A 20352-nucleotide genomic window follows, 5' to 3' on the forward strand; every position below is an offset into this window, starting at 1 on the left:
CTGCACTTGGATGTTAAATAGATATCTTAAATGTAGCATGTCTGATATAATTAATTTTGTCTTTCACAACTTATTTTACTAGAATTATTCCCATCTCAGTGAATGGATTTCCATTCATCTGTTTGTTCAGACCTGTGACTGTGGAGTTATCTTTAATTCACTCTTTCTTGCACTCCTTCATTGACAAATGATGCTGTGTTTATCACCAAAACATAGCCAAACCTATACCGTTTAACTACTTCCAATCATATCTTCCTGGTCCAGTCTCACCATATGGTCCCCCTGGGATAGTACAGTAGCCTAATTTATGTCCTTGTTTTCACTCTTATTCCTATATACTCCATTCTCCACAAAGTAACTAGCGTAATCCATTTGAAATAAAAGTCAAGTAAAAACATTGATCTGATGAAAATGTTCTTGTGCCTTACATGTCACTCAGAGTAAAATTCAAAATCATTTAGTGCCCTACTGATCTGATGAACTATACAGCCACAAGCTCTGAACAGTGGCTATATTCTGATGTCTTCTACCAACTCCTCCTTCCTTACATGCCTCCTTGCTATTCTTCAAACATGTCAGACATGATCCCATGTCAGGATTGCATGTGTTTTTCCTCTGCTTGGAGTATTTACATTCTGTTGACTCCTGGCTCCCTTTTCTTCCTCTCTCCATTCTCTGCACCTGTGTCGACTAGTTAGAGAGAATCTCGTACTTTTCCTGACCTACTCATATAAAAGACAAACTCCAAATGTATTTTTCTGTATTTTAACCTAACACTTCATTGCATTTAGGACTACCAGACATATTATATATTTATTTGCTTGGTATTTATTTTTAACCTCAGAATATTAAGTTCATGAGAGAAGAGAATTTTTTAAATTGATTGACTGGTTGTTGTACGCCCCCTAGAATCCTGTATTCTAGTATTTGGCACATAATATTTATATATTAAATGAAACTGAATTAATAGCATGAAAATAGTTTTTTTTTCAACAGTTGACAACAGATTAATTTGGGTTGAATCTATCCATGAGAACAGATAATTGCCCTTATTTTCTAGTTGTAAGACTTGCCTTACTCATTATTTTTTTGAGAAACAGAAAATAATAGTACTTACTAATAATATTGAGCATCAAAATTATATATATATGAGTTCATCCAAGAAAAAGCTCTGAGAACAGTGCCTAAAACATAGAAAACACTCTGTGAATGTCAGGTTTTATCATTGCTTATACTATTAAATGTATGTAGAAGAAATCATCGTGCAATTCAACTGAGTAATTGCTTCAGTCCATACTCACACCACTGATAATGCAAATGATTAAATTTTTGCATAACTTCTAGAAGTATATTCTCTTAATAAAAAGCATCTTGCATCAGGAAAATGCAGTCACAAAATCCTGGTGAAGTAAAAGGATGTAATTGAGAAATTCTGCTTGGTTACAAATTAGTCAATGATGTCAAATAAGTCAAAATGCTTGGCACTATACCATATTTTCTTTAGGAAATGCAACAAAATTTCCTATAGCAACTTTGTTATTATCAAAATAATTCAAGCTGAATTAAGTATGATTAAACACTGTACAATAATCACTAGTGGCATCAAGCTGCAGAAGGTACTTTAAAGAAAATTTTTAGAGGGTTTTTTGGTTGTGTTACCTAATACTTCAGAATAATTCATTATGTATGTATGTATATATATATATATATATATATATCTTCATATATATGTATGTATATGCATATATATGTATGTATGTATTCATGTGTGTGCATGTTTGTATGTATAAACAAACATACATATCTACTAATGAAATATTACCAAATATAAAAGAGTAAAGTAAATTGAATTAAGTTTTAATTTTATATTTCACTGAAAAAGTATATCATGTGAGGTAGGAGAACAGTCTTCAGGGTTAAGCTTGGATTCACTCTACCACCTATTATGTATCACTTCCTTTCACTTACCAGCTTAGATAAGGTACAATAGCTGTGTAATCCTCAATTTCCTAATCTGTAAAAGTGTTGCATCTAATTATCCTATACATAGTATGTTTATTTAATGTCTTAGTATTTATAAGTGTTTAAAATAGTAACTTGCACATAACAAAAGATAAGTGGAAAGGAAAGTAATTCAATAAACTCAAAAAGATAAGCCACTTTGAAGAAACTGATAACTGGATAGAAAAACAGCCTAATACAGATTTACAGTTCCATCAATTAGTCAATTTAAAAAGAAATTTACCTTTGACTTAGTTTAAAGCAAATAATTTGGTAGCGAATATTTCTCAATCACTGTATTCAGTTGAAGCCTAACAAAAATCATTATGGCATCTCCCTGGAGGATTCTCAGCAATGTTCTGATGGCCAAACGACTAATTTAATAACATTTCCATGGAGGAAACTTGAGTAATAACTTTTTGGAGTAGTTTTTGCAAAACAAGAAAAAGGCTTTTAGATGGAATGTATAGTTCAAAATCTGACTCAAATGACTGCTTCTGTTTCAATGTAGTTCTAGAGAAAATATTTTTAAGACCTTATTTGAATGTTTGAAGATTTTTATTGAATAATAAAATATAGTGCAAAATTGCTTCAACATTACAATTCCTGACAAAAGTGTTGTTAAAATAATTTGTAATTGTTATGGTTGAAGAGTCAAAAGTGCAATATCTTAGAAAATTTTGCTTTATGTTTTAGGATAAAAGTAATTTCATCTTGCAAAACTATATATTTATTTTGCTTTACTTTTTATTTAATTCTAAAATGGTAATTGAAACAAGTTGGCAAGTAAATATCAAAAACATTCTTGATAATTACAATTATCTAGTTTCCACATGTGAGAGAAAAAAATACAAGCTTAGATTTTTTGAAACATTATTTAAAACATTTAATAATTAATATATAAATATTATTTATTAATATATACTATATAATATTTATTATTCATATAATAATCACTATTTATGAAAAAGGACAGTACAAGAAGGACAAAAGAATGAAATAAGAAATGGGTTTAGGTAGATGGTAAAGGGAAGAAGTAATAAGGGAAAAAATAAAGAAAGAAGAAAAGACCAGCTATGTCTTTATCAAAATTGATAAAACTTAAATAAGGAAAGCCATAAGTAATGATGCTTTTATCATAGCTAACAAAATCCCTAAATCAACAAATAACCAAGATATGAGGAAATGGATGTCTTAATAAACAGAAGATTCATAAGTACAAGAGAGTTATTTGTTATTTGTAGATAGAGTAGAGAGAACAGTCATTGCCATTTTTATCACCTTGACCTCCATACTCTGGCCACGGGAAAAATATCAACATATGTAGGTCAGTGATTAAAAGAATATATGATGACTGCCTCCTTTGATAAGCTAGATGATACCCTTTCAGGGTGCTGTCAAACTGACACTACAAGTTCATGTTTTCAAAGATTGTTTAATAATTCTATGGAGTTAGGATGATGGGGTTCTTGAAAGACCAATCTTTCTGTATACACAAATTCATAGCAATATTTCTTATATATGAAGTTAGTTGGTCTGAAGAATTTTAATTGGTGATGAATTTGTTTATGACTCCATGGACTCTTATGATGGCAGAAGTCAAGCCAAGATGACAAAATATATGTCAGTTGCCTTTGTCTGTTCAAAGGAGAAAATGAATGGAAGGGTCCCAATATAATTAACCTGCCAGCAGTTAGTTCTGACCCCTCCATCATGTGAAGTCATTTTGAATGTTTACCACTGGTCTATACATTTGGCAGATAGATACACCATAAGAGTAACAAGTAGATCCATCATGTTTAGGGGCAATTGATTTCATGGAGAACATAATGATCACTATCACTATGAGATGAACATTTTGTTCATAATCCCTTAGAGAAGGAAAAAGGGGAATCTGAGGAAGTGGTTGACTGAAATGCATACAACATATCTTCTTGTGCATATGATTATGAAGAGCTTAATTTTTAGTAAATGCCTTTTAGTGAACTTCTACCTGAGACAAATATCTTTGTATATGTTGTCCATCCATACCTCACTGACTAGTTCTTCTTGCCACCATTCTTAATCCAATTTAATTCTTTCCAGTTTTCTAAAAATTAGATCAACTAATGGTGATTTCTCATAAATGAAGAGAAATTCATGCTTCCAGCAATTTTTAAGGTTACAAGTTCAACAAGTCAACATCCTTAATAAAGTCTTCTTATGAAGGAGTGTCCCTTTTTGAGTGTTTTTCAGAAATATTTAATATTGGGAATGAAATCCTACAATAATGCATAGCAATATAATTAGCATATTTTATATATCTAATTATAAATCTGCTTGAGTAAAAATTCCTTTTCAGGTAAGTTATTATGAAATTCCTATGAGAACATATGTACGGATTTAGGAAGAGGATATGTGGAGAAAATTAAACATTATCTGCTTATATGAATTGTTTGACTTTAAGAAATGCTCAAGAAAGATTTCCTATTTATGTAAATGTATGTGAATAGACACACAACATACATGTAAGAACAATATATTGGTCAGGAATAATTAAAAAATTACCTTGAGCAGTTCTGAAAGATGTGTGTGTGTGTGTGTGTGTGTGTGTGTGTGTGTGTGTGTGTGTGTGAGGTACTATTTTTCATACTTACAAACATTTTTTCCTTATTTTGAAAGCCATCTCCCATAATCAAAAGGGTTATATGTGAGAGAAAGTAAATTTGAGAGAGATGTGATAATATTCATTTTATCATGGGAAGTTCAGATTGTATGATCGCATGATATCCTATAGTCAGGTGTAGTGCCTTTATTGAGACCAATAAGAAATCAAGATTTGTTTCAAAACAGGATGGTTTTTGGTAAAAGATTTCAAGGCTTTTCTCTAAATCCTGGCAGGAGGTGACACTAATCTCTAATTGGGGTTTTTCTGATGCTGCATAAAACATCTTTACTTGCCACAGACTCTGTTAATATTATTAGAGCTTCAAGGTTGCAAAACTCATGCAGAATACTTTGGCATATAACTTTAATCCTCCGTCATGACAGCCTTAAACATAATTCAGTGAATGGTTTTTAGTAACACTTCAACAATGCTGTATGTTCTCTTCAAATATCAGACCCAAGACTTAATAGGATGTGACATAATTTATATAAATTTGTAGCTTATTTGGTTAGGATATATTTTAAACAAGTTAGTTCCCCAAAATTTGTAAAATGTCATTCTCTGAGCCTCTTGGCTCTCATTTCCTATTTTGTGTGCCTTAATAAGACATCCAGGATACTCTCTGCTCTACAGGTCTAATCATCAAAATGTTATCAATATTTTAGAAAAGTATGACATTGTGAGTTGTAAAGACAATTAAGATATCTATAGACCTCTGGGCATGGTGGCACATGCTTATAATCCCAGTGAGTCAAGAGACTCAGAAAAGTGATTCACAAGGTTGAGACCAGCCCAGGCAACTTAGAAAGACACTGTCTCAAACATAAAAATAAAAATAGCTCAGTGCTGGAATGTCCCTGGGTTCAATACCCAGTCCACAAAAACAATAACAACTAACCATAGACTGCCTCTTGGCAGAGAACAGAAGAGTAGAAACAATCCCATAAAAGTATATGCTGACCTTACCAGGTACAAGGAGATTGCTTCTGGTGTTCTTTTATAAATAGGTATAGAGAAATAGAAGTCATTGCCAAGTAAATAACTGTATATAAGACACCTAGAATGGTATTGTTTTGCTCCATTAAATATATCAGTTCTGAAACTTTAGTGGAATGTAGACCAATGAAGTTGGCATCAATGTACATAATTATTCAAGGTTCACCTACTCTTTGCACAGGCTAATCATAACAAAAATGGGAATAGTGATCAAAATCACTCCCTCCCTATTAATTCCTTCTGTTTCAGTGCAAACTACCATATTAACAAATATTAGACTGGGTAATTTATAAACATAAGAATTTTATTTCTCTTAGTTCTTATGGTTAAGAAGTCCAAATCAAAATAAGAGAAGATTTGGGTTTGGTGAGAGGCCCCTGCTTCACTGATGTTGCCTTCTTGCTACATCTTCATATTGCAAAACGAGAAAACAACACCCTTTAGTTCTCCTTTGTGAGGACAAAAGTCTATTAATGAAAGTGAAATTCTTATGTGCCAACCATGCACTAAAGGTCCATTTCTCCATTCTATGGCATTCTGGATTAAGTTTCAAGATATGAATTTGTAGAGGCATGAACACTGAGAACTGAGCACTTCATAAAGCATTTCTACAGTTCCCCTAGGAAAGCAATGTAGCTTTCTCTTAGTGCTTTCCAGCATTATGCATCTGAGCAATGCATGGCTCAGATGGTTCAGGGACCTATGTGGGAATTTTGCCTGTTACTAAGAATGTATACTTCCCTTATTACTAAAGAACATGGGGAAATAACCACAGAGTGAATGACTGCTTCTTAGAAATTTTACATAGAATAAAACTCCATTTATCACCTAATTTCTATAAAGTTCTATTTGGACAATTCTAGCATAAAAGCCCTCTATAAAAAAATAAATAATAGTATCATATTGAGTAAGAGCATTCAATCAGAAGAGAGTGCATCAATATATCAATTTAAACCAACATGAATGATTTGTTTATTGGCAATTTACATATTTTAATTGTGAAATAGAAACAAATATATTATCTTGTTTGCATGTTATTCAATTTTATTTTTCATGTTAAAAAACATAAATTTATAATGAGTTTTAAACTCTAAAGCAGAAATTGGATTGTCAAAAATTTCTGAATATGTATGTCAATTAGTTGATATACACACTGAGAATAGAAAGTGATGAGGAACCTGATGATATTCAGGACAAAAAAAAAAAAAGCCCATATTGATGACATATTGGAAAAGACAGAGGAAATAATGTTATACTTTAACCTACAATAATCATAAGAAATATGTAATGTCAAAGAATTGAAATGTAGCTTTTAAAGTGCTTCAAGTATTCTAACAGAAAAACATCAAGAAAAATTGAGTTATGACTAGATTAATTAGGATTTGCCTTTTCATATAATGCAAATAATGTCATAATCATTCTATTTTGAATAACAGTGTTTAGCTCATTTGAGTAATTTTGAGTAACAATATCTATTTTATTAAAAATCAATCAAAGAATATGCCTTCATGTCAAAATTTGTGTAGTAATAATATATTTTAGAAAATCTAGAAATAATCTAAGTCAGAATATAATCTGAAGACATAGTATGAGAAAACAAGTAGTTTATTTCTATTATACAAATAAATTTGGATTAAATTTTAATAAACATTAATTTAAATCTAGTCATGGACTTTAACAAAAAATTTCTCAATTAATAAAAATCTGTATAGACAACTATTTATTATTCAGCTTGGTCTTTCCATAAATATTATTTGCATTTGTAAACTCTCATATGCAAAACCAATTACATTTTCCCATTAATCATCATTAAAATTTCAAAAATGCATCTTATGAGAATATAAAATCTAGTTGAAAGATAATGAATATAATACTTAGAAAATATTGATGCTATTTCTGAAAATCTTCAGCCTTTTTATTGTCAATAAATACTTTAGAGTTTTAAATAAACATGGAAAACTTAGAGTAAAATATAATTTATCTTTCAGAACACTGAATAAATGAACAGACTTTTTAATTTTTAAGAAACTTATTTTTCATATTAATTAACTGATTAAGCTGCATTAATCAATCTTACATATAATTTTATTGACCTTGAAGAATTTAAAACATAGATAAAATGGAGCACTATTGTATTTATTTTGCTTCTGATTTCTTACTGATAGTAATTCTCTGATAAATTCTTTAATGCAAACATGTATATTAAGGAGTCAGTGTTTAAGTTACAAAACAAAATGGCTTCTGAAAAAATAAAAACATCATGCCACCTGCATGATTGGCTAGCTTCACTAAGCATAATCTGCTCTAGTGCCATCCATTTCCCTGCAAATTCCATGATTTTGTCATTTTTAGTGCTGCGTAATACTCCATGGTGTATAAATGCCACATTTTTTTTTATCCATTCATCTATTGAAGGGCATCTGGGTTGGTTCCACAGTCTAGCTATTGTGAATTGTGCTGCTATGAACATCGTTGTGGCAGTATCCCTGTAGTACGCTCTTTTAAGTTCTTCAGGGAATAGTCGGAAAAGGGCAATAGCTGGGTCAAATGGTGGTTCCATTCCCAGCATTCCCAGGAATCTCCATACTGCTTCTCAAATTGGCCGCACCAATTTGCAGTCCCACCAGCAATGTAGAAGAGTACTCTTTCCCCCACATTCTCACCAGCACTTGCTGTTGTTTGACTTCATAATGGCTGCCAATCTTACTGGAGTGAGATGGTATCTTAGGGTGGTTTTTATTTGCATTTCTCTGCTAGAGATGGTGAGCATTTTTTCATGTACTTGTTGATTGATTGTATGTCCTCCTCTGAGAAATGTCTGTTCAGGCCCTTGGCCCATTTGTTGATTGGGTTATTTGTTATCTTATTGTTTAATTTTTTAGTTCTTTGTATACTCTAGATATTAGGGCTCTATCTAAAGTGTGAGGAGTAAAAATTTGTTCCCATGATATAGGCTCCCTATTTACCTCTCTTATTGTTTCTCTTGCTGAGAAAAAACTTTTTAGTTTAAGTAAGTCCCATTTGTTGATTCTTGTTATTAACTCTTGTGCTATGGGTGTCCTATTAAGGAATTTGGAGCCTGACCCCACAATATGTAGATCAGAGCCGACTTTTTCTTCTATCAGATGCTGAGTCTCTGATTTGATATCAAGCTCCTTGATCCATTTTGAGTTAACTTTTGTGCATTGCGAGAGGAGGGGATTCAGTTTCATTTTGTTGCATATGGATTTCCAGTTTTCCCAACACCATTTGTTGAAGATGCTATCCTTCCTCCATTGCATGCTTTTAGCCCGTTTATCAAATATAAGATAGTTGTAACTTTGTGGATTAGTCTCTGTGTCCTCTATTCTGTATCATTGGTCCACCCGCCTGTGTTGGTACCAGTACCATGCTGTTTTTGTTACTATTGCTCTGTAATATAGTTTGAAATCTGGTATCGCTCTACTGCCTGATTCACACTTCCTGCTTAGAATTGCTTTTGCTATTCTGGGTCTTTTAATATCAGGGTGATACTAGCTTCATAAAATGAGTTTGGAAGGGTTTCTTTCTTTCTTATTTTATGAAATAATTTGAGGAGGATTGATTTTAGTTCTTCTTTGAAGGTTTGGTAGAACTCCATCTTGGCTTAAACTTTTCTTTGTTGGTAGGCTTTTGATATATCTTCGATTTTATTGATTGCCTGAAATTCACCTGTTTAAATTTTCTATGTCTTCCTGATTCAATTTAAGTATGTCATATCTCTAAAAAATTGTTGATGTCTTTAACATTTTCTATTTTATAGGAGCAAAAATTTTCAAAATAGATTCTGATTGTCTTCTTTATTCAGTAGTGTCCATTATGACACTTCTTTTTTAACTTTTTAATATATATTTATTTTAGTTGTAAATGGACCTTTATTTTATTTATATATGGTGCTCAGACTCAAACCCAGGGCCTCCCACATGCTAGGCAAGTGCTCTACTACTGAGCCACAACCTCAGCCCTGATATTATCTTTTTCATTATAGATTTTAGTAATTCGACATTTTTATCTCTTTCTCTTTTTTTGCTTATCTAAGGTTTATCAATTTTATTTTATTTTTTCTAAAGAACCAACTTTTTGTTCTGTTGATTTTTTTGTATTTTTAAAAATTTCATTGATTTCATCTCTGATTTTAATTATTTCCTGTCTCCTACTGTTTTTAGTGTTGATTTGTTCTTTTTCTAGGGCCTTGAGATGTAAGGTAAGGTTATTTTCTTGGTGACTTTCTATCCTTTTAATGAATGATTTCAATGCAATGATCTTTTCTCTCAGAATGGCTTTCATACAGTCTCAAAGACTTTGATATGTTGGATTGCTATTCTAATTAACATCTAAGTATGTTTTTGTTTCATCCCTAATTTCTTCTTCTAGCCATTGGTCAATAGTGCATTATTTAGTATAATACACTATTAAAGTAGCTTCTATTTTTTATTTTATTATTGATTTCTAATTTCATTTCATTATGACCTGATAAGATGCAAGTAATTATCTCTATTTTTTGGTATTTGCTGTGTTTCTTTGTGGTCTAGAATATGGTCCATTTTAGAGAATGATATGTGTGCTCTTGAGAAAAAGGAGTATTCATTCATTGATGGATAAAATATTTTATATATGTCTGTTAAGTCTCAATTATTATTTTTTAATTCTATACCTTCTTTATTTAGTTTTTGATTGCAGTATCTATCCAGTGGTGAGAGAGGTGTGTTAAATTCACCCAGTTTTATTGTGTGTGGTCTATTTGATTCTTGAAATTGAGAAGGGTTTGTTTGATTCACATAGATGTTCATTATTTGTGGCATAAATACTTATGATTGTTATGTCTTGTTAATTTATAATTTCCTTGAGCAGTATGAAATGTTCTTCTTTGTCCCTTCTGATTAACTTTGTCTTGAAATCCACTTTATCTAATATGAAGACAGAAACCCCTGCTTACTTATGAGATCCATGTGAATAATATGATTTTTCCCCATCCTTTTACCTCCAGTCTGTGGCAGTCTTTGACTATGAGGTGAGTCTCTTGAAGACAGTGTATTGTTGGGTCTTGATTTTTAATCTAATATGCCCATCTGTATCTTTCGATTGATGAGCTAGGTCATTTACTTTCAACACTATTATTGAGAAATGATTTCTATTCAATGAAATTTTGGTTTATTTCTGGCTTTTAATTCAAATCAGTTTCTTTTGTGATTGATTATTCTTCTAGTGCAGTTCCTCCGTTTGCTGGTTTTCACTTTTATTTTTTGTTTCTCCTTCATAAAATATTTTATTGAATGTGTTTTAGTAGTGCCGGCTTTCTAGTTATGAATTCTTTTAACTTTTATTATGGAAGGTTTCTATTTCATTGTTAATTCAAAAGATTAATTTTACTGGGTATAGTATTCTTGACTGTCACTCATGTCTTTCAGAATTTGGTACATATTGTTCCAAGTCTTCCTAGCTTTGAGGGTCTGAGTTCAGAAATCAACTGACATCTGGATTGATCTTCCTCTAAAAGTGACCTGCCGTTTTTCCTTGGCAGCCTTTAAAATTCTATCCTTATTCTTTATATTAGGCATTTTCATAATGATGTGCCTTGTGTGTAGGTCTGTGTAATTTTTTGTACTTGGGGTCCCATAAGTCTCCTGTATCTGATTTTCCATTTTATTCTTTAGGTTTGAGAAATTTTATAATATTATTTCATTGAAAATATGGACCATTCCTTTGATTTGTATCTCTGTGCCTTCATCTATTCCAATAAAGTAAAAATTTGGCCTCTTCAGTGTAACCCATAGATATTGGAAGTTCTGTTCATGGTCTCTTAACATCTTTTCTCCATGCTCAACTTTATTTCTTTCAGATCATATATTTTGTCTTCATTCCTTAAAATTCTATCTTCCAAGTGCTCTTGTCTGCTGGTGGTGCTTTCCATTAAATTTTTAATTTGGTTTATTGATTCTTTAATTTCAAGAATTTCTGCTTGATGTTTTTTTCAAAATCTCTATCTCATTATTGAAGTGATCTTTAACATCCTGTATTTTCTCCCTGATTTCACTCCTTACATTGTCCTTTACCTCACAGTTTAGTTTAACTATGCACATTCTATACTACTTCTCTGAAATTTCTTTCACCGTGGTGTTGATGGATTCTGTTTTAGATTTGTTTGGGATAATTTTTCTCTTGATTTTTCATGTTTGTGTATCTACCCATCTAACAGTATGGATCTGATCCAGTAGAGTTTTTACACTATATACACTATAAACTTATAGTGTCCCTAAGTGTTCCAGTACCTCACCATTTGGGGGAGACAAATAATAACAACAACAATAGTAAAAAATATACAGCATTAAAGCAAATAATTCCTGCTTTATGACATCTACAATATTAATTATCACAATTAACAGAAATTATATGATCAGTTATTGCCTACAGCTAAAATAGTAAATTTGCAAAAGGGTTTACAATTTTGAATGGTGGAAATGAAGAGAATAGAAGTGACATAGGATGTGATGATTGTGAGGAAGGAAGAGAGAAGATTAAAGTAAAGAATGAAAGGAACAAAAGAGAATTTTTTAAAATTAAGAGAAAAAATAAAAGTACAAGCATAGACAAAACTCAAATATGCTAATCAAACACCCTAGTCCTCAAAAACTGATCCATGAAAATAACTCACTTCAAAAATGCTAGAAATGAGAAGAAATTTGAGTGTGTATAAATGTTCATGAACCATCAAGGTAATGATTAAACAGAGAAAATAAAGAAAAAAACCAATGATATCAGATGTTAAAAAATCATTTTCATTGAAGTTCAAAAGATTTTCAGCTTTACTTCTAAGCAGGGTAAGGTGGTGTTTTTTTTTTTGGAGTTTAATGCTTCCTCCACTTCAGGGATGGGTTGTTGGAGTGAGAGAGTTAATCCCACAAATGGAGGCAGGGTTTAATCTTACAGTTGGCTCCAGGCTCTTCACTTAATACTGATTGGTCTGCAGATTTTAAATCAGTGCACATCTAGGGCCCCAAAATTGTAGGTCCATACTGTAAGACTGTACCCCAGGGATCTCCCCTGGGTTTCACTTACAGGGGAGGAGCCAATTCTTAGTTTTTCAGTTTCAAATTCATTCTCCAAACTCAATCTCTCCCATCCCCACCCTTTTGAATTCCCAGCCCATCCTGCAAGGAGCCAGATTGGAGGACAAGGGGGAAAGCAGGGTGAATTTCCACAACCTGTGGTCACCTGTGTATACCTCTCTCTAAGTTTGATTTTTTTTTCCTGGTCACTCAGGCACACAGTATATTGTGCAGGGTGGGTTTTCCAGGCCTGTATTTTGGGCCAAACACAGGTTTCCATTTATTGGATCTCCTAGCTGCTGGCCCCTGGGCTGTAGCTGAAAACTGATTCCTTCCTCTGTCGTCTTCACACAGCCAGGAGCGATTCTGCTTCTTTCCCAGACAAGGATAATGTGAAGCATGCTTTTCTTTTTACTCAGGCAGTGATTTTGACCTTTAAGCTCTCTATACATAGACACACCTCAGGCCTCCTAAAATGTGAGTTCCTCTAAATCCCTTATCCCTCCACTTTGCTCCCAGAGGGATCGCTCTGGTTGGTGTCTCTACCCATGTCAGCAGCCTATGGCACTGGGGATTTATTCCTTATTTTATTATATCTAACCTCCTGGGTCCTCATTCTGCTTTGAGTGTCCCCAATGTTAAATTCCAGTAAAGTCTCCCCCTACTTTTTTTGCTCACCAATCATGCTGAGAAGGTGCCAATCTGCTTTCTTTGTTTCATGCCATAAAGGAGCAGCCAGGAAAGTGGCCTTCTCTATTCTGCCATCTTGATAACCTCCGTAAAAATACTTTTTTTTTTAGAAATATTTTGTTCAAAGTCTGTTAAGTATGCCTCAAAGTGTTTCATTAGTTTGTATTATATCCCTAATCCCTTTGCACCAAATGTTATCGCCATTTTCAGTAATTGTGTTTATCAGAAATTCTGAACACACTTAAAATGAATTCTACAGTAGTTGATACCTAAGATGAATATGAACCTGCTTTCAAAGTCCACGTCTCATTGACCTCCCTAGAGGTTTTCTGAAAGATAAATTAAGATATTTTACAAATGACAAATCCAGAGAGGGAAAACTGGTAGACAGAGGACTTTTCTCCACTGGTAGGTAGCAGGATATTAATGATATGTTATAACTTGGTTTCTTTTCTTGTGTTGAAAGAGGTGGTTTTATTATAGGTGCACTGCCCCAGTATGCTCTTGTGTATTGAGAATAAATGATAATTTAACTTGTCATTTATCTAGCTGGTGTTAGACAATAAGAAACTGCAAAAGTATAAAACTAAAAGAGATACACAATCACCTTGACTTTCAGAACACCTCATAAAAGGGATGTTTTAGGTTCTATTTCTCCTGAGAGAATTTGAGTGCATTTTGGACAGCAAAAGGGCATTTTCTGTTTATACAAGAAAAATAATATGTATGGGCTTTGGACAATTTAAGAAGAGGGCCATACTAAATACATATCTACCTTTAATAGCAAATATTTTCTATTTATTCCAATTAAATAGCTAGGTTTTACTTTGGGGAGCTTTCTGTTTTCCATGTTTCTGTCACATCATTTGAAATGGTTTGAACTTTAGCAGCTGATAGCCTGGTACAGATAAATTTGGCTAAAGGAATGTATAGATTAAACCAATTGGACCCAATAGAATAAGAGAAAATATATGCTGTGGCATCTGGAATAAAAGAATCACCCTCTATTTGATTATTTTTTAGAACATAGTAGGAATAACTACTTCATTTGAATTGAACTGTATACATTTGAAGACCGGTCAGGGAGAGGTTTAACAACTGTGGAGAGAAAAATCACATGGATTCTTTAAGAAAACCTCTCAAAGCAGAACATGAAAATGGAAAGAAACTAGGCTTTTGGTACCCTGCAGGATCCCCTAAATCAAGACACATTTTAAATCCAATTATTTCTGAGATTTAATTATAGGAGACAATAGGTCTTCATTTATAACAAATTATTTTGAATTTTGTTTTGGTTATTTGAAACTAAAAAAAAAATAGCAATTGATTTAAGCTGCTCTTGGATCCTCCAAGGATAGGAAGAGTAGACATGTGTGGCAGAAGCAGAACTGTCAAGATTCTTGGACACACCCTGACTTTCAGTGAGAGTAATGTTCAGGCCACTTGGTTCTTCCCTCCTCCTTTAGCTTGGGCTTAGTCAATAGGTGCTGGTGGGTTTAGACTGCTTCCTACTCTCTGTCACCCCTCCCTGTTCCTGGTGCAAAGAACATAACTTGTGTAAAAAAAAAAAAGTAATAGTGAGTGTTGTGGGAAGGTGGCTAGTGGACAGTGTCAGTAGAAGTGGCTTAAAATTCCATGACTTCTGATTGGTAAAGCAGTTCTGTTTTTATATCTTCATATGTTACCTATTCCATTAAGTTCAGTTGAAATTCAGTTACTGAAAAGAAATTTAGAATTAAACATTTTCAATCTGCAACATCCAAATTCCACAACTCAGAAATATTTATTTTTCTGCTAAAGACACAAATCTAAATGTGTGAAAGTTATAAAACCAGGAAATCAAAGATGAACTGAGACAATGATTTCTTTGAACATATAGGGATATGGATGGATCTGCAACATTGCATAAGAGTAAGCTCTGGATCTAGTGATAGAGTATCCACATACTGTTTTCATTGTCTCATTCTTTGGAATAGCTTTGACTTAACAACTGCCTCTTAAGAAAATTTTTCTCTGCATGTAACTAATCCCTTGAGATCCAACTTGAGGCCACTTGCTGGGCCACTGCTGCTGATAAAATTGAATAGGGCAGGGCACAGACTGCTCTTCACAATTAGCTTTTCTACAGTTCCTTTCATTTAATCTTTGTCTACTGGAATAAACCCAATAATTGCCAATGAGTTTGATTTCAGAGCCTCCAATTTCATTTGAATGCTTAATAAGGAAGTATCCTATTATTAAAAAGGTACTCATCTGATCCAGAGTGCAATTACATGTTTATAAATAAACCATTTCTAGTAAAGAGATGTTTCTCTAATAATTTTAATGGGTACTTTTATTCAGGCAATATTAGAGTAAGAAATTGCTCATTTTATTCTAGAGGGTATGGAAACAAGTAAATTCTACTTATAAATCTAATTCCCTTCTCCTAGGTTTTCTCATTTCTCCTTTGTCATGTTTCACAACATGATGCACTTATCACCACTCTCATTATTTTCTAAACTCATTTAGGCCACATCCTGTAGCCTCTCAACACTGAATTTGTCATTTTTAACTATTGTATGAAAATGGACACAAGTCGCTTACATATTTTTCCTTTGCCAGTTGGCAATGAGCTCTGCTGAAGGGTCCATCGAGAAAAAAGTTTTGCCTACTGGTTTCAGAATGCTCACTTGGTTGTGGTGCCAAGCTGCCAAAAGCATCCAGGGGCCAGTGGATTTCTCCATCAGGGGAGTCACCTGAAGATTTTTATATTACATTACCTCTGATGAAAGAGATTTTTCTATTAAATTACCTCTGCAGTCCAGAGGGGAGATTTTCAGGAATTCCAAAGTCAACTTCTAACAAATTCCCCCAGCAAGGCATCACAGAAAATTTACCTGTCACCCAGAGAGCCTAAGTGGGGCTTTCTCCATCAGTGTCTGAATTTTCTGCCTAGAGGAAGAAGTATAACTTACTTGAGTGTTCTATCTCATTTCTAAGATTAGTGCATAGTGTTTTGTTATGTTTGCTGTGTTAATGTTATGTTATGTTATGATGCATTATGATGCACTGCATCATAGTTATGGGCTCAATATTGTCCCTCCAAAATTCAAACATTGAATTAGTAATCCTGGTACCTCTGGATGTGACTGTATTGGAAGAAAGAGTCTTTAAAATAAAGTGATTAAATTGAAAATAGGTCATTAAGGTGGCCCCTAATCCAATCTGACTAGTGTCTTTTAAGAGGAGATTTGGACACACAAAGAGACACAGAGAATAGGCAAACAACAGAAAAGGCCAAGTGAAGATCATACTTAGAAAGTTATATAATCTTGGAAGAGAAAGTAGAGGCAATAGATAAAATAAAATCTGCCACAGTTGATAATTACTAAAGTTAGGTGATAGGACTACGGAGATTTCAAAAATACGTATATTTGAAATTCTTCAGAATAAAAAGCTTATATATCGAAAAGAAAAGAAAATCTACTAGCCAAGGAGAAAGACTTCAAGAGAAACTGAACCTGTCCTGATATTGGACTTCTATTCTCCAGAACTGTAAGGAAATACAAAATTTTGTAAAAGTCACTTTGCTATGGTAGCCCTAGCAAACTAGCACCTATATTATCTTCTAGTACATATCTGCTACTGCTATATTCTTCAGTGGTTTTGTTATTTTTTGCTAGCCAATTACTCTTGCCTCCAATATACTGTTATAGTTTTAATAATTCTTTAAACTTTCTTTGCTCTAATGACTGTGTGGTTTCTTTCTCTTAATTAGACCTAGTCTGGTAAAATGTTTTATCAAATATAATTTTCCACTTTCTCTAAATCTCCAATGCTCAACAGAAAAGAGTGAAAAGCTTTTCAAAATTCCTAAAATTATTTTCATAATTAGACTGAGACTCTTCAACATGAGTGAAAATTTTTTGTTATCACAATGTATCACAGTTGGTATTTACATAACTCCTATTTTTTTCAATTTTCACATGTGCACCTTTATCATAATTTTTCCATCGTTACAAAATGTTCATTCTTTGGTCTACAAAAATCTCACTTTCATTTTTTTTATCATCTCTCTCCAAATTATTAGAGACATCAAATACTCTGAGGAAAGCAAGACCAATTTTATTAGCAATATTGTTCTTATGAATTTAGGTGTTAGTAACTTATTGATGCCCTTTCTTTCATGAATGATCATTTATTAAGTTTGTAATATTGCCCTGAGTAGAAATGGGTATAAGTAATGAATAATGTATAGTGTTCTCATTAAAGCTAACATTTAAATAACTTATGATACAAAGAAACAATGATGTTCTATTAAGAAAAGAGAATGGTGAGATTAGACCACATTGTTGTGCTTTGGTAATGGCAGCTTCACAGCAGAGGTGGCATATGCATTAACTCCTAAACTTTAAGTAATAATTTACCTAATTAGGAAATCCTAAGCAAAAGAAAATTTGCAAATGAATAATGTAAAATAATTTTGCAAATTCTAGTACTATTGAAGAAGCAAGTATAACTAGAGCAACTTATTTGCATACTAGAAGAGAATGTTTTTGATAATAAAATATAAAATTACTGGAGAATATAGGCTTTTTGCTTCAATCATATTAAAATAGAAAAAGGTTTTATCAAGCTTTGCTCATATCATATTTAAGCATGTGGTTTTAGCTAAATTACCACATTCTCAAGGTTGTAAGGGGATACAAAATATACATGAAAGAGAAATTTGGGGTATGGACAAAGGGCTCCTGCTCATCTGGTCAATCGATTTCCAAGGATCTGCTAGTCCTTTGGATCATCCTTGTTTTGTTTATTTTGTTTTAGGTGATAAAATTTAATAAAGTATCTTGTTCACATGGACATTAGCTATTGAGATATAAATGTTAATGAGATAAAATGGTTCTATCCTTATGAAGTTTATAATCTAGAAGAAAAAGAAAGGCATTTCACATAAAATTATAAATTACTAGTATTATTAAGAAATATGAAATGTTAAGCAGCATATAGAGTGTTAAAACTTATATCCTTAGTTTCTTTATTTCTTAACGAATAATTTAATCACAATCTCTAAAAGTCATTAAATAAGCATTTAACTTCTGGCCAGCTTGAAGTATAAGAAAATATTCCAATCATTTTCCTGCAAAATTTGCCATATTCTACATTTTATTCACTACATTTCTGTGATGTGAATACTTTTCTCTTACCTCTGTAATTTATTTCAATGAAAGTTAGATGTAGAAGCTAATAGTTTATTTAATTGTCTATTTATTTGAAGGATATTTTACAAAAGTTATTGAATACTTTTTGTATCATATTCAAAGGCCCATAAGTATTTGTTGTTTTTTTTATTTTATATTATGATTAATAAGTGTGTTTTAGTGTAAAGTTCCCCATCAGATTTTCATAAAAAATTTCTCTCAGCCATTGATGATTGTGTCTAAACACATGGTTTTATTCCACATTATATAATGGTAGCATTCTAGTCACATGTAGTGGCACATTCCTGTAATCTTAGTGTCTTGGGAGCTGAGGCAGGAGGATGGCAAATTCAAAGCCAGCCTTAGCACAAAGCAAGGCACTGGGGCTTGGGTTGTGTCTCAGTGGTAGAACACTTGCCTAGCATTCATGAGGCACTGGGCTTGTTCCCCAGCACCACATTAAAAAAAATACTAAATAAAGGTATTGTGTCCATCTGCAACTAAAAGCAAACAAACAAACAAAAAAACAGCAATGCATGTAACAATTGAATGAGACTCTGTCTCTAAAGAAAATATAAAAAAGGGCTGGGGAATGTGGCTCAGTGATAAAGTGCTCCTGAGTTCAATCCCCAGTACCCTCCCCCCAAAAAGGTGGCATTCTATCATTTTTCTTCATTGATTAGCTGGCATTCTTTTGCTAAATACTTTACAATATCTATAGTTTAAATACACTCAAATACTATTTTATAGGATTACATGGTAAATATTTCATTCTTTCCCTCCATTTACTATTATTCAGAATATTAGTCTATGTCCATATCAATCACCAAGAGCAACCAAAAAGGGTTACTTTTAATATCATTTTTTTAGTCTCTCCCATCATATTACCTCCAAAAATGGTTTCGGATTTTATATTCTTGAAGTACTGTGAAATCTCATGCCACTTCTTCTGACTTATAAGCTTTGTGCTAGGAAATGTGCTGAAAGATATCAAAGGCAATCCCAGTATCTTCACAGCCAAAATTTCTTTTGTAATGTTTTGAACAACTAATAATTAAAAAAATTAAAAAATAAATAAAATAAAATTATTAAAGTTAAAATATAAAAAAGTTAAAGGAAATATTGTATATTTTTTTGTTTTTTTTTTCTTTTTTTTCCTTTTTTTATTGCTTGTTCAAAACATTACAAAGCTCTTGACATATCATATTTCATACATTTGATTCAAGTGGGTTATGAACTCCCATTTTTACCCCAAATACAGATTGCAGAATCACACTGGTTACACATCCACATTTTTACATAATGCCATATTAGTAGTTAAAACTATTAACTTGTACAATTAGTATGTTCTAAGTATAATAAAAATATTTTCCAGAGAATAGAAATACCTTGACACCCCTACACAAAAGCACATCAAACTTATGGTATAAATCTGAACATTTTTGAATGTTTCAATCCATTTCAGTTATTTTTAATTTTATGCTCAACTTTCCAATTTTGGCTACAATCAACCTCACATTTGGTTTCAATCTTTTTTATATGACTCCAAAAATCTTTGATAATTTCTTTGCTTCTGATGCAAAAAGAAGTTCTACTTTCAGTTTGAACATTTATTATTTTAGATGGATAATAATTTATTTTGGTTAATGATAGTGATTCTTTCAGGAAAAGTTGATTAGATACCAGAATCTAGAACCAAAGGGCTTGTGATACTGATATGGTAAATGCTCTTACATCTTTACACTGATTTGAAATAGGAAATATTATCCAA

Source organism: Callospermophilus lateralis, unplaced genomic scaffold (assembly GCF_048772815.1).
Source record: "Callospermophilus lateralis isolate mCalLat2 unplaced genomic scaffold, mCalLat2.hap1 Scaffold_205, whole genome shotgun sequence".
Lineage (NCBI taxonomy): Eukaryota > Metazoa > Chordata > Mammalia > Rodentia > Sciuridae > Callospermophilus > Callospermophilus lateralis.